General features: G+C 39.3%; 1 protein-coding gene across 14 annotated transcripts in view; it reads right to left on the bottom strand.

Annotated features, from left to right (window-relative positions):
* The window catches only part of MEF2A (myocyte enhancer factor 2A), a 174,867-nt gene that overhangs the window by 105,558 nt on the left and 53,199 nt on the right, over positions 1–16,110 (bottom strand). For 2 of the 14 annotated variants that reach the window (XM_049706101.1, XM_033431439.2), the window contains exon 1: positions 705–1,749. The exons of 11 other annotated variants lie outside the window; for them this stretch is intronic. The gene's annotated coding sequence lies outside the window, so the exon portion shown is untranslated. Of the gene's footprint in view, positions 1–138; positions 160–704; positions 1,750–16,110 lie in introns of those variants that run through there. One more of the 14 variants, XM_049706102.1, reaches the window with a different exon arrangement.

Genomic DNA, 16,110 nt, shown 5'->3' with positions numbered 1-16,110 from the left:
ACATATTTATTCCCTTAAAATGTATTTATACCTTTTTTGCATATACAATAGAAATCAAGAGAAGAAAATTAAATGAAAAACATTATCTTGTAGCTAATTTTCAATAACTGAATATCAAATTGGTATCTAAGATTATACCTTATAAAAAAGCAAATTAAGGGACTTCTCTGGTGCTCTGCTGGACCAGATTAACCAGATTAACACTCCGTGCTCCCGAGATTGGTTCAAGATGGCGGAGTAGAAGGACGTACTTTCACTCCCTCTTGCGAGAGCACCGGAATCACAACTATCTGCTGAACAATCATCAACAGGAAGACACTGGAACTCACCAAAAAAGACCCCGCATTCAAAGACAAAGGAGAAGCCATAGTGAGACGGTAGGAGGGGAGCAATCACAATACAATCAAATCCCGTAACTGCTGGGTGGGTGACTCACAAACTGGAGAACACTTATACCACAGGAGTCCACCCACTGGAGTGAGGGTTCTAAGCCCCACGTCAGGCTTCCCAATCTGGGGGCCTGGCAATAGGAGGAGGAAATCCTAGAGAATCAGACTTTGAAGGCTAGCAGGATTTGATTGCAGGACTTCGAAAGGACTGGGGGAAACAGAGACTCCACTATCGGAGGGCACACACAAAGTAGCGTGTGCACTGGGACCCAGAGAAAGAAGCAGTGACCCCACAGGAGACGGAACCAGACCTACCTGCTAGTGTTGGAGGGTCTCCTGCAGAGGCAGGGTGTGGCTGTTTCTCACCGTGAGGACAAGGGCACTGGCAGCAGAAGTTCTGGGAAATACTCCTTGGCGTGAGCCCTCCCAGAGTCCGCCATTAGCCCCACCAAAGAGCCCAGGTAGGCTCCAGTGTTGGGTCGCCTCAGGCCAAACAACCAACAGGAAGGGAACCCAGCCACACCCATCAGCAGACAAGTGGATTAAAGTTTTACTGAGCTCTGCCCACAAGAACAACAGCCAGCTCTACCCACCACAAGTCCATCAGGAAACTTGCACAAGCCTCTCAGCCTCATCCACCACAGAGGGCAGACAGCAAAAACAAGAAGAACTACAATCCTGCAGCCTGTGGAACAAAAACCACATTCACAGAAAGATAGACAAGATGAAAAGGCAGAGAGCTAGGTACCAGATGAAGGAACAAGAAAAAGCCACAGAAAAACAACTAAATTAAGTGGAGACTGGCAACCTTCCAGAAAAAGAATGTAGAATAATGACAGTGAAGATGATCCAGGGCCTCGGAAAAAGAACGGAGGCAAAGATCGAAACGACGCAAGAAATGTTTAACAAAGACGTAGAAGAATTAAAGAACAAACAGAGATGAACAATACAGTAACAGAAATGAAAACTATACTAGAAGGACTCAACAGCTGAATAACTGAGGCAAAAGAATGGATAAGTGACCTGGAAGACACAATGGTGGAGTTCACTGCTGTGGAACAGAATAAAGAAAAACGAATGAAAAGAAATGAAGACAGCCTAAGAGAACTCTGTGACAACATTAAATACAACAACATTCTCATTATAGGAGTCCCAGAAGGACAAGAGAGAGAAAAAGGACCAGAGATAATATTTGAAGAGATAATAGTGGAAAACTTCCCTAAAATGGGAAAGGAAATAGCCACCCAAGTCCAGGAAGCGCAGAGAATCCCATACAGGATAAACCAAAGAAGAAACAAGCTGAGACACACAGTAATCAAATTGGCAGATATTAAGTACAAAGAAAACTTACTGAAAGCAGCAAGAGAAAAAAGACAAATAACATACAAGGGAACTCCCACAAGGTTAACAGCTGATTTCTCAGCAGAAACTCTACAAGCCAGAAGGGAGTGGCATGACATATTTAAAGTGATGAAAGGGAAGAAACTACAACCAAGATTACCCAGCAAGGTTCTCATTTACATTCGATGGAGAAATCAAAAGCTTTACAGACAAGCAAAAGCTAAGAGAATTCAGCACCACCAAACCACCTCTACAACACATGCTAAATTAGGAACTTCTCTAAGTGGGAAACACAAAAGAAGAAAGGAACCTACAAAAACAAACCCAAAACAATTAAGAAAAAGGTCATAGAACATACATATCAATAATTACCTTAAACGTGAATGGATTAAATGCTCCAACCAAAAGACACAGGCTTGCTGAGCTCCAACCAAAAGACACAGGCTTGCTGAATGGATACAAAAACAAGACCCATATATATGCTGTCTACAACAGACCCACTTCAGACCTAGGGACACATACAGACTGAAAGCAAGGAGATGGAAAAAGATATTCTATGCAAATGGAAATCAAAAGAAAGCTGGAGTAGCAATACTAATATCAGATAAAATAGACTTTAAAATAAAGAAAATTACAAGAGACGAGGAAGAACACTACATAATGATCAAGGGATCAATCCAAGAATAAGATACAACAATTATAAACATATATGCACCCAACACAAGAGCACCTCAATACATAGGACAACTGCTAACAGCTATAAAAGAGGCAATCGACAGTAACACAATAATAGTGTGGGACTTTAACACCTCACTTACACAAATGGACAGATCATCAAAAATAAAAATAAATAAGGAAAAAGAAGCTTTAAATGACAAAATAGACCAGACAAATTTAATTGATATTTATAGGACATTCCATCCAAAAACAGCAGATTAAACTTTCCTCGCAAATGCACACAGAACATTCTCCAGGATAGATCACATCTTGGGTCACAAATGAAGCCTCTGTAAACTTAAGGTAACTGAAATCATATCAAGCATCTTTTCTCACCACAATGCTATGAGATTAGAAATCAATTACAGGAAAAAAAAACATAAAAAACACAAACACATGGAGGCTAAACAATACATTACTAAATAACCAAGAGATCACTGAAGAAATCAAAGAGGAAATAAAAAAATACACAGAGACAAATGACAATGAAAATATGATGATCCAAAACGTATGGGATGCAGCAAAAGCAGTTCTAAGAGGGAAGTTTATAGCAATAGAAGCGTATCTCAAAAAATAAGAAAAATCTCAAATAAACAATCTAACCTTACACCTAAAGGGACTAGAGAAAGAAGAACCAATAAAACCCAAAGTTAGGAGAAGGAAAGAAATCATAAAGATCAGAGCACAAACAAATGAAATAGAAACAAAGAAAGCAACAGCAAAGATGAATAAAACTAAAAGCTGGTTCTTTGAGAAGATAAACAAAACTGATAAACATTAGCCAGACTCATCAAGAAAAAGAGGGAGAGGACCCAAATCAATAACATTAGAAATGAAAAAGAAGAAGTTACAACACACACCGCAGAAATACAAAGCATCCTAAGACACTACGACAAGCAACTCTACGCCAATACAATGGAAAACCTGGAAGAAATGGACAAATTCTTAGAAAGGTATGTATAACCTTCCAAGACTGAACCAGGAAGCAATAGAAAATATGAACACACCAATCACAAGTAATGAAATTGAACCTGTGATTTAAAATCTTCCAACAAACAAAAGTCCAGGACCAGATGGCTTCACAGGTGAATTCTATCAAACATTTAGAGAAAAGCTGAAACCCATCCTTCTCAGTATTCCAAAAATTGCAGAGGAAGGAACACTCCCAAACTCATTCTATGAGGTCACCATCACCCTGATACCAAAACCAGACAAAGAGACTACAAAAAAGGAAAATTACAAACCAATATCACTGATGAACATAGATGCAAAAATCCTCAACAAAATACTAGCAAACAGAATCCAACAACATATTAAAAGGATCATACACCCTGATCAAGTGGGATTTATCCCAGGGATGCAAAGATTCTTCAATATACGCAAATGAATCAATGTGATACACAATATGAACAAATTGAACAATAAAAACCATATGATCATCTCAATAGATGCAAAACAAGCTACGGACAAAATTCAACACCCATTTATGATAAAAACTCTCCAGAAATGGGCACAGAGGGAACCTACTTCAACATAATAAAGGCCATATATGACAAGCCCACAGCAAACATCATTCTAAATGGTGAAAAACTGAAAGCATTTCCTCTAAGATCAGGAACAAGACAAGGATGTCCACTCTCACCACTTTTATTCAACATACTTTTGGAAGTCCTAGGCATGGCAAACAGAGAAGAAAAAGAAATAAAAGGAATACAAATTGTAAAAGAAGAAGTAAAACTGTCACTGTTTCCAGATAACCTGATACTATACAGAGAGAATCCTAAAGATGTCACCAAAAAGCTACTAGAGCTAATCAATGAATTTGGTAAAGTTGCAAGATACCAAATTAATGCACAGAAATCTCTGGCATTCCTATACACTAATGATGAAAACCTGAAAGAGAAATTAAGGAAAAACTCCCACTTACCACTGCAACAAAAAGAATAAAATACCTAGGAATTAACCTACCTAGGGAGACAAAAGACCTGTATGCAGAAAACTATAAGACATTGATGAAAGAAATTAAAGATGATACTAACAGATGGAGAGATATACAATGTTCTTAGACTGGAACAATCAGTATTGTGAAAATGACTATACTACCCAAAGCAATCTATAGATTCAATGTAACCCCTATCAAATTACCAATAGCATTGTTTACAGAACTAGAAGAAAACCTCTTAAAATTTGTATGGAGACACAAAAGATCCCAAATAGCCGAAGCAGTCTTGATGGAAAAAAATGCAGCTGGAGGAATCAGACTCCCTGACTTCAGACTATACAAAAAAGCTACAGTAATCAAGAAAATATGGTACTGGCACAAAAACAGAAATACAGATCTATGGAACAGAAAGCCCAGAAATAAACCCATGCACGTATGGTCAACTGATCTATGACAAACGAGGCAAGGATATACAATGGAGAAATGACAGTCTCTTCAATAAGGGAAAACTGGACAGCTACATGTAAAAATGAAATTAGAACACTCCCTAACACCATACACTAAAATAAACTAAAAATGGATTAGAGACCTATGTAAAACCAGACACTATAAAACTCTTAGAGGACATAAATCACAGCACGATCTTTTTTGATCCACCTCCTAGAGTAATGGTAATAAAAATAAACAAATGGGACCTAATGAAACTTCAAAGCTTTTGCACAGCAAAGGAAACCATAAACAAGACGAAAAGACAACCATCAGAATGGGAGAAAATATTTGCAGATGAATCATCGGACAAAGGATTAATCTCCAAAATATATAAACAGCTCATGCAGCTCAATATTAAAAAAACAAACAACCCAATCCAAAAATGGGGGAAAGACCTAAATAGATATTTCTCCAAAGAAGACATACAGATGGCCAAGAGGCACATGAAAAGCTGCACAGCATCACTAACTATTAGAGAAATGCCAAATCAAAACTACAATGAGGTATCACCTCACACCGGTTAGAATGGGCATCATCAGAAAATCTACAAACAACAAATGCTGGAGAGGGTGTGGAGAAAAGGGAACCCTCTTGCACTGCTGGTGGGAATGTAAATTGATGCAGCCACTATGGAGAACAGTATGGAGGTTACTTAAAGAACTAAAAATAGAATTGCGATATGACCCAGAAATCCCACTACTGGGCATATACCCAGAGAAAATGATAATTCAAAAGGACACATGCATCAGCTCAGTGCTTTGTGACCACCTAGAGGGGTGGGATAGGGACAGTTGGAGGGAGGGAGATGCAAGAGGGAAGAGATATGGGGATATATGTATATGTATGACTGATTCATTTTGTTATAAAGCAGAAACTAACAAACCATTGCAAAGCAAATATACTCCAATAAAGATGTTTAAAAAAAAAAAAGACACATGCACCCCAATGTTCATTGCAGCACTATTTACAATAGCCAGGTCATGGAAGCAACCTAAATGCCCATCGACACACGAATGGATAAAGATGTGGGAACGCTGGCAGAAGACCTCAGACCTCCCAAAAGGCAAAAAACTCCCCACGTACCCAGGTAGGGCAAAAGAAAAAACTGAGACGAAAATATAGGGATGGGACCTGCACCTATGGGAGGGAGCTGAGAAGGAGGAAAGATTTCCACACAATAGGAAGCCCTTTGGCAGGCAGAGACTGCAGGTGGCAGAGCGGGGGAAGCTTCAGAGCCACGGAGGAGAGCGCAGCAACAGGGGTGCGGAGGGCAAAGCGGAGAGATTCCCGCACAGAGGATCGGTGCCGACGGGCACTCACCAGACCGAGAGGCTTGTCTGCTCACCCGCCGGGGTGGGTGAGGGCTGAGGGCTGAGGCTCAGGCTTCAGTCGGAGCGCAGGGAGAGGACTGGCAGCGTGAACACACAGCCTGAAGTGGTTAGTGCACCACGGCTAGCCAGGAGGGAGTCCGGGAAAAAGTATGGACCTGCCGAAGAGGCAAGAGACTTTTTCTTCTCTGTTTCCTGGTGCGTAAGGAGAGGGGATTAAAAGCAATGCTTAAAGGAGCTCCAGTGACTGGCGCGTCCAGAGACGAGCACGAGCCATGGCTAACAGCGCGGACCCCAGAGACGGGCATAAGACGCTAAGGCAGCGGCTGCCGCCAACAACAAGCCTGTGTGCGAGCACAGGTCACTATCCACACCTCCCCTCCCGAGAGCCTGTGCAGCCCGCCGCTGCCAGAGTCCCGTGACCCATGGACAACTTCCCCAGCAGAACGCACGGTGCGCCTCAGGCTGGTGAAGCGTCACGCCAGCCTCTGACGCCGCAGGCTCGCCCCGCTTCCGCACCCCTCCCTCACCCCGGCCTGAGTGACCCAGAGTCCCAGAAGCAGCTGCTCGTTTAACCCCGTCCTGTCTGAACGAAGAACAGACGCCCAAAGGCGACCTACATGGAGGGGTGGGGCCAAATCCAAAGCTGAACCCAGGGAGCTGTGGGAACAAAGAAGAGAAAGGGAAATTTCTCCCAGCAGCCTCAGAGGCAGCGGATTAAATCTCCACAATCAACTCGATGGACCCTGCATCTGCGTAATACCTGAATAGACAACAAATCATCCCAAATTGAGGAGGTGGACTTCAAGAGCAAGATCTATGATTTTTTCCCCTTTTCCTCTTTTTGTGAGTGTGTATGTGTATGCTTCTGTGTGAGGTTTTGTCTGCATAGCTTTGCTTTCACCATTTGTCCTAGGGTTCTGTCCATCCTTTTTTAATTTTTTTTTTTTTTTTTTTTTGCGGTATGCGGGCCTCTCACTGTTATGGCATCTCCCGTTGCGGAGCACAGGCTCCGGACGCGCAGGCTCAACGGCCATGGCTCACGGGCCCAGCCGCTCTGCGGCACGTGGGATCCTCCCAGACCAGGGCACGAACCCGTGTCCCCTGCATCGGCAGGCGGACTCTCAACCACTGCGCCATCAGGGAAGCCCTGTCCATCCTTTTTTAATTTTTTTTCTTATTATTTTTCATTTTAATAACTATATTTTTTACATTATTTTATTCCCTTCCTTCCTTCCTTTTTTCTTTCTACTTTTTCTCCCTTTTGTTCTCAGCCATGTGGATGAAAGGCTCTTGGTGCTCCAGCCAGTAGTCAGTGCTGTGCCTCTGAGGTGAGAGAGCCAAATTCAGGACACTAGTCCACAAGAGACCTCCCAGATCCACGTAATATCAAACGGTGAAAATCTACCAGGGATCTCCATCTCAACGCCAAGACCCAGCTTCACTCAATGACCAGCAAGATACAGTGCTGGACACCCTGTGCCAAATGACTAGCAAAACAGGTACACATCCCCATCCGTTAGCAGAGAGGCTGCCTATAATCATAATAAGGCCACAGACACCCCAAAACACACCACCAGATGTGAACCTGCCCACCAGAAAGACAAGATATAGCCTCATCCACCAGAACACAGGCACTAGTCCCCTCCACCAGGAAGCCTACACAACCCACTGAAACAACCTTAGCCACTGGGGACAGACACCAGAAACAAGGGGAACTACGAACCTGCAGCATGAAAAAGGAGACTCCAAACACAGTAAGATACACAAAATGAGAAGACAGAAAAACACACAGCAGATGAAGGAGCAAGGTAAAAACCCACAGGACCTAACAAATGAAGAGGAAATAGGCAGTCTACCTGAAAAAGAATTCAGAATAATGATAGGAAAGATGATCCAAAATCTTGGAAATAGAATTCAGAAAATGCAAGAAACATTTAACAAGGACCTAGAAGAACTAAAGATGAAACAAGCAACGATGAACAACACAATAAATAAAATTAAAAATACTCTAGATGGGATCAATAGCAGAATAACTGAGGCAGACGAACGGGTAGGTGACATGGAAGATAAAATAATGGAAATAACTACTGCAGAGCAGAATAAAGAAAAAAGAACGAAAAGAACTGAGGACAGTCTCAGAGACCTCTAGGACAACAATAAATGCACCAACATTTGAATTATAGGGGTTCCAGAAGAAAAAGAGAAAAAGAAAGGAACTGAGAAAATATTTGAAGAGATTATAGTTGAAAACTTCCCTAATATGGGAAAGGAAATAAGACTTAAGTCCAGGAAGCACACAGAGTCCCATACAGGATAAATCCAAGGAGAAACACGCCAAGACACATACTAATCAAACTGTCAAAAATTAAATACACGGAAAACATACTGAAAGCAGCAAGGGAAAAAACAACAAATAACAAACAAGGGAATCCCCATAGGTTAACAGCTGATCTTTCAGCAGAAACTCTGCAAGCCAGAAGGGAGTGGCAGGACATATTTAAAGTGATGAAGGAGAAAAACCTGCAACCAAGATTACTCTACCCAGCAAGGATCTCATTCAGATTTGATGGAGAAATTAAAACTTTTACAGACAAGAAAAGGCTGAGAGAGTTCAGCACCATCAAACCAGCTTTACAACAAATGCTAAAGGAACTTCTCTAGGCAAGAAACACAAGAGAAGGAAAAGACCTACACTAACAAACCCAAAACAATTAAGAAAATGGGAATAGGGACACACATATCGATAATTACCTTAAATTACCTTAAATGTAAATGAATTAAATGCTCCCACCCAAAGACACAGATTGGCTGAATGGATACAAAAACAAGACCCATATATATGCTGTCTACAAGAGACCCACTTCAGACCTAGAGACACATACAGACTGAAAGTAAGGGGATGGAAAAAGATATTACATGCAAATGGAAACCAAACGAAAGCTGGAGTAGCAATTCTCATATCAGACAAAACAGACTTTAAAATAAAGACTATTAGAAGAGACAAGGAAGGACACTACATAATGATCAAGGGATCAATCCAAGAAGAAGATATAACAATTGCAAATACTTATGCACCCAACATAGGAGCACCTCAATGCATAAGGCAAATACTAACAGCCATAAATGGGGAAATTGACAGTAACACATTCATAGTAGGGGACTTTAACACCTCACTTTCACCAATGGACAGATCATCCAAAATGAAAATAAATAAGGAAACACAAGCTTTAAATGATACATTAAACAACATGGACTTAATTGATATCTATAGGATATTCCATCCAAAAACAACAGAATACACATTTTTCTCAAGTGCTCATGGAACATTCTCCAGGATAGATCATATCTTGGGTCACAAACGAAGCCTCCATAAATTTAAGAAAACTGAAATTGTATCAAGTACCTTTTCCGACCACAACACTATGAGACTAGATATCAATTACAGGAAAAGATCTGTAAAAAATACAAACACATGGAGGCTAAACAATACACTACTTAATAACGAAGTGATCACTGAAGAAATCAAAGAGGAAATAAAAAAATACCTAGAAACAAATGACAATGGAGACACAACGACCCAAAATCTATGGGATGCAGCAAAAGCAGTTCTAAGAGGGAAGTTTATAGCAATACAATCCTACCTTAAGAAACAGGAAACATCTTGAATAAACAACCTAACCTTGCACCTTAAGCAATTAGAGAAAGAAGAACAAAAGAACCCCAAAGTTAGCAGAAGGAAAGAAATCATAAAAATCAAATCAGAAATAAAGAAATGAAGGAAACGATAGCAAAGATCAATAAAACTAAAAGCTGGTTCTTTGAAAAGATAAACAAAATTGATAAACCATTAGCCAGACTCATCAAGAAAAATAAGGGAGAAGACTCAATAGTATTACAAATGAAAAAGGAGAAGTAACAACTGACACTGCAGAAATACAAAAGATCATGAGAGATTACTACAAGCAACTACATGCCAATAAAATGGACAACCTGGAAGAAATGGACAAATTCTTACAAAAGCACAACCTGCCAAGACTGAATCAGGAAGAAATAAGAAAATATGAACAGACACATCACAAGCACTGAAATTGAAACTGTGATTAAAAATCTGCCAACACACAAAAGCCCAGGACCAGATGGCTTCACAGGCGAATTCTATCAAACATTTAGAGAAGAGCTAACACCTGTCCTTCTCAAACTCTTCCAAAATATAGCAGAGGGAGGAACACTCCCAAACTCATTCTACAAGGCCACCATCACCTTGATACCAAAACCAGACAAGGATGTCACAAAGAAAGAAAACCCCAGGCCAGTATCACTGATGAACATGGATGCAAAAATCCTCAACAAAATACTAGCAAACAGAATCCAACAGCACATTAAAAGGATCATACACCATGATCAAGTGCGGTTTATTCCAGGAATGCAAGGATTCTTCAATATACGCAAATCAATCAACGTGATACACCATATTAACAAACTGAAGAAGAATAGATGCAGGGAAAGCTTTCGACAAAATTCAACACCCATTTATGATAAAAAAAAAACCGTGCAGAAAGTAGGCACAGAGGGAACTTTCCTCAACATAACAAAGGCCATATATGTAACAAACCCACAGCTAACATCGTCCTCAATGGTGAAAAACTGGAAGCATTTCCACTACAATCAGGAACAATACAAGGTTGCCCACGCTCACCACTATTTTTCAACATACTTTTGGAATTTTTAGCCACAGCAATCAGAGAAGAAAAAGAAATTAAAGGAATCCATATTGGAAAAGAAGTAAAGCTGTCACTGTTTGCAGATGACATGATACTATACACAGAGAATTCCAAAGATACTACCAGAAAATTACTAGAGCTAATCAATGAATTTGGTAAAGTAGCAGGATACAAAATTAATGCACAGAAATCTCTGACATTCCTATACACTAATGATGAAAAATCTTAAAGTGAAATTAAGAAAACACTCCCATTTACCACTGCAACAAAGAGAATAAAATAATTAGGAATAAACCTACCTAAGGAGACAAAAGACCTGTATGCAGAAAATTATAAGACACTGATGAAAGAAATTAAAGATGATACAAATAGGTGGAGAGATATACCATGTTCTTGGATTGGAAGAATCAACATGAAAATGACTCTACTACCCAAAGCAATCTACAGATTCAATGCAATCCGTATGAAACTACCACTGGCATTTTTCACAGAACTAAAACAAAAAATTTCACAGTTTGTATGGAAACACAAAAGACCCCGAATAGCCAAAGTAATCTTGAGAACGAAAAACGGAGCTGGAGGAAACAGGTTCCCTGACTTCAGACTATACTACAAAGCTACAGTAATCAAGACAGTATGGTACTGGCACAAAAACAGAAAGATAGATCAATGGAACAGGATAGAAGGCCCAGAGATAAACCCACGCACATATTGTCACCTTATCTTTGATAAAAGAGGCAGGAATATACAGTGGAGACAGGACAGCCTCTTCAATAAGTGGTGCTGAGAAAACTGTACAGCTACATGTAAAAGTATGAGATTAGATCACTCCCTAATGCCATACAGAACAATAAACTCAAAATGGATTAAAGACCTAAATGTAAGGCCAGAAACTATCATACTCTTAGAGGAAAACATAGGCAGAACACTATGACATAAATCACAGCAAGATGCTTTTTGACCCACCTCCCAGAGAAATGCAAATAAAAACAAAAATTAACAAATGGGACCTAATGAAACTTCAAACCTTTTGCACAGCAAAAGAAACCATAAACAAGACCAAAAGACAACCCTCAGAATGGGAGAAACTATTTGCAAATGAAGCAACTGACAAAGGATTAATCTCCAAAATTTACAAGCAGCTCATGCAGCTCAATAACAAAACAACAAACAACCCAATCCAAAAATGGGCAGAAGAGCTAAATAGACATTTCTCCAAAGAAGATATACAGACTGCCAACAAACACATGAAAGAATGCTCAACATCATTTATCATTAGAGAAATGCAAATCAAAACTACAATGAGATATCATCTCACACCAGTCAGAATGGCCATCATCAAAAAATCTAGAAACAATAAATGCTGGAGAGGGTGTGGAGAAAAGGGAACACTCTTGCACTGCTGGTGGAAATGTGAATTGGTTTAGCCACTATGGAGAACAGTATGGAGATTCCTTAAAAAACTAAAAATAGAACTACCATATGACCCAGCAATCCCACTACTGGGCATATACCCTGAGAAAACCATAATTCAAAAAGAGTCATGTACCAAAATGTTCATTGCAGCTCTATTTACAATAGCCAGGACATGGAAGCAACCTAAGTGTCGATCATCGAATGAATGGATAAAGATGTGGCACATATATACAATGGAATATTACCCAGCCATAAAAAGAAACGAAATTGCGTTATTTGTAGTGAGGTAGATGGACCCAGAGTCTGTCATACAGAGTGAAGTAAGTCAGAAAGAGAAAACAAATACCGTATGCTAACACATATATATGGAATCTAAGGAAAAAAAATGTCATGAAGAACCTAGGGGTAAGATGGAAATAAAGACACAGACCTACTAGAGAACGGACTTGAGGATATGGGGAGTGGGAAGGGTAAGCTGTGACAAAGTGAGAGAGTGGCATGGACTCTCTTTGGTAGTGGCATACACTACCAAACATAAAGTAGAGAGCTAGTGGGAAGCAGCCACAGAGCACTCAGCTCGGTGCTGTGTGACAACCTATAGGGGTGGGATAGAGAGGGTGGCAGGGAGGGAGACGCAAGAGGGAAGAGATATGGGAACATATGTATAACTGATTCACTTTGTTATAAAGCAGAAAGTAACACACCATTGTAAAGCAATTATACTCCAATAAAGATGTTAAAAAAAAACAAAAAAGAGCTATAGGGGTTCATGGGTCGGTTGTGCATACACATACATCCACTCTTTTTGTATATTCTTTTCCCATATAGGCCATTACATATATAAAATATATATCTACTTTATATATAAAATAAATAATTAATAAGAACCTGTTGTATAGCACAGGGAACACTACCCAATACTCTGTGATGACCTATATGAGAAAAGAATCTAAAAAAAAAAAACGGAGTGGATGTGTGTATATGTGTAACTGATTCACTTTGCTGTACATCTGAAACTAACACAATATTGTATATCAAATATATGCCAATAAAATTTTTTTAAATGATCAAAAAAAAAAAATATATATATATATATATAGATCCCCTCTCCCCCCTACCCCTGCCTGACCCACTATAATGTGATCTTCAGGAGGGCAGAGGCCATGTCTGATTTTAGTCATCACTGTATTCCCAGAACAGAGTCTGACACACCCTAGGGACCTGGCACCTATTTATTAAATATTAATTAAATAAACTACTTGATGAATCAGGTGTTGAGCTGAAAAACAAAAAAAGAAGAAATCAGCTGACACTGCAGAAATACAAAGGATCATGAGAGATTACTACAAGCAACCATATGCCAATAAAAAAGAATTCAGCTGACATTTTAATGTTTCCTTAAAGGCTAAGTGGGCTAGTATGACAGTTTAAAATCTCTGGAAACCCCAAACAAAGGGGTGTTAGTATTCTTTTCTATGTGCCCACAAGAAAGATTGGGGGACAGTACAAAACATGTGAGAGAGGCCCCCCTGGTGACACCCAAATACAAATTCCTGTCTACTTACCAGATATCATAGTTGTCTACTAGATACATGACTCTGGACTAAAGTCAAGTAAATTTCTCTTACCCTTCGTTTTCAAATTTGTAAAATGGGAATAATATATTTCACATAGGGTTTTGTGAGGATTCATCGAGATAAAGTACCTGTTTAGCACTTGGCAAATATCAGGTGCTTAAAAATTTATAGTCATTATTCAATATTCCAACTCCAAGTACCCATTTGTTGATCATAAAATTAATGAGGGCAGCTTAGGCTTGGCTGCCACCTAGGGAACATCTAAACAGCGAAGCCCCAAAACAGAAGTACATAAACAAAAGATCAATTTTAAATTCTGCTAACTTACTATTTAGAGAAATACGTCAGATATTGTAAACCTATAAAAAACTTACAATGAGAGGAAAAGGTAGTTATCTGGAAGAAAATGGTGATTCTCTTTTATGAAAGGAAGAATTATCTTTTAATTTACCTGGATTGAAAGTTCATGATTTACATACACTGTATTTTCATCATGAGCATTTACTCTCTTTAACACATTTTAATTTTATACCACAGACATCACAATGAGTGAACTGGATTTACTGACAGGATTCTTTATTGTCTGAGGGGCTTCTGACTACAGAGAAACACTTGTTATTCTCTATGTTTTTTTTAATGTTCATTTTCCTTAATTATATATGTAATTGAAAAATAAACATCATTAGGTATTTAGAAGAAAATTCATATTCTTTTAGTTTCAATGATGAAAATAAAAGATGAAAGCAAAAATAAACTAGGATATTTAGAAGCAATCCAGAGCATTTTTTTCTCCTCATGGGCATAAACACAGTCTAGGTCAACCACACACTGCCTAGGGACTATACTAGTAGGGAAGGACAACTAAATCAAGAAATTCAGAACGAAACAGTAGAACATGAAAACTGCACAGAAAAGACAGAAGAGGGATCTAGGTTAACCAATCCTGGAACCACCCTAACTCTGACCTTCTTGTTATATGAGATGATAAAATCCTTACTGTTTTGATTAGCCTCTCTGTTACTTGGAACAGAAAGCATCCTACCTGATGCATAAATGCTGACAGTTTAAGAGCTGATTATAATCTCTCCCAAAAAGACAAGTAAATTATAGATCACTTAAAAATATTTCAGTTAGGTTATTTTCACATCAAATCATAAATATTCTTTCGATCCATCGCTTCGTTTTGTAATTTTTATTCTAGACATAAAAAAGATGTGCAAATGCTCATAAGGCCAAAACCTTCTAAGTCAAAATACCAGATAATACAGAAAGCTAAAAATAGAAAACAAAAATACCTTGTAAGTAAATATAGACCATACAATAAAACACATAGCTTAAAAAAATGAAAGATTTTCCTATGCAGTCTAAAGAAAGCTCACTGTTTCTAGTATCTACAAGCACCCAGTATAGCAGTCTTTACAAGAAATGATGTGAGTTGAGCACACAATTAAAGACTGCTAAACAACAATAGTATTGGGTGACAGAAGGCAGCATTCAAAGATGAGCAATCAGGGACTTCCCTGGTGGCGCAGTGGTTAAGAATCCGCCTGACAATGCAGGGGACACAGGTTCGAGCCCTGGTCCGGGAGGATCCCACATGCCACGGAGCAACTAAGCCCGTGCACCACAACTACTGAGCCTGCGCTCTAGAGCCCACGAGCCACAACTACTGAGGTCCAGGCACCTAGAGCCGTGCTCTGCAACAAGAGAAGCCACCACAATGAGAAGGCCGCACACTGCAAGGAAGAGTAGCTTCCACTGGCCGCAACTAGAGAAAGCCTGTGTGCAGCAATGAAGACCCAATGCAACCAAAAATAAATTAAAAAAATAAATTTATTAAAAAACAAGCTGAGCAACCAACTCTTATAATATACATAGATCATAATCATATGCAAATTTAAAGGCAGATTAATAAATGACTGTAACAAAGATAGAGATAGTGGAACAGTAAGCTTGTTGATTTAGCTACTCATTGCTTTCTAAAATTCCAAAGTACCTTAAAAGACTGCTTCAAAATTCTCTCACATCCAGCCAACCAATCAAAATCCAGTATCTGTTTCAGAACGGTTCTGCCAGCATAGTGAGATAGGTTTGTTCTTCACTGTAATAAGAAACCCCATGGCTACAGCTCTCATTAGAGTATCCATGAACCAAAAGAAACATGAATATAGCATTATTTTACTGGCA

This window comes from Orcinus orca, chromosome 2 (assembly GCF_937001465.1).
Source record: "Orcinus orca chromosome 2, mOrcOrc1.1, whole genome shotgun sequence".
NCBI classification, from domain to species: Eukaryota; Metazoa; Chordata; class Mammalia; order Artiodactyla; family Delphinidae; genus Orcinus; species Orcinus orca.
Note: the sequence above shows the minus strand (reverse complement) of the source record. Positions and strands in the feature narration are given on the sequence as shown.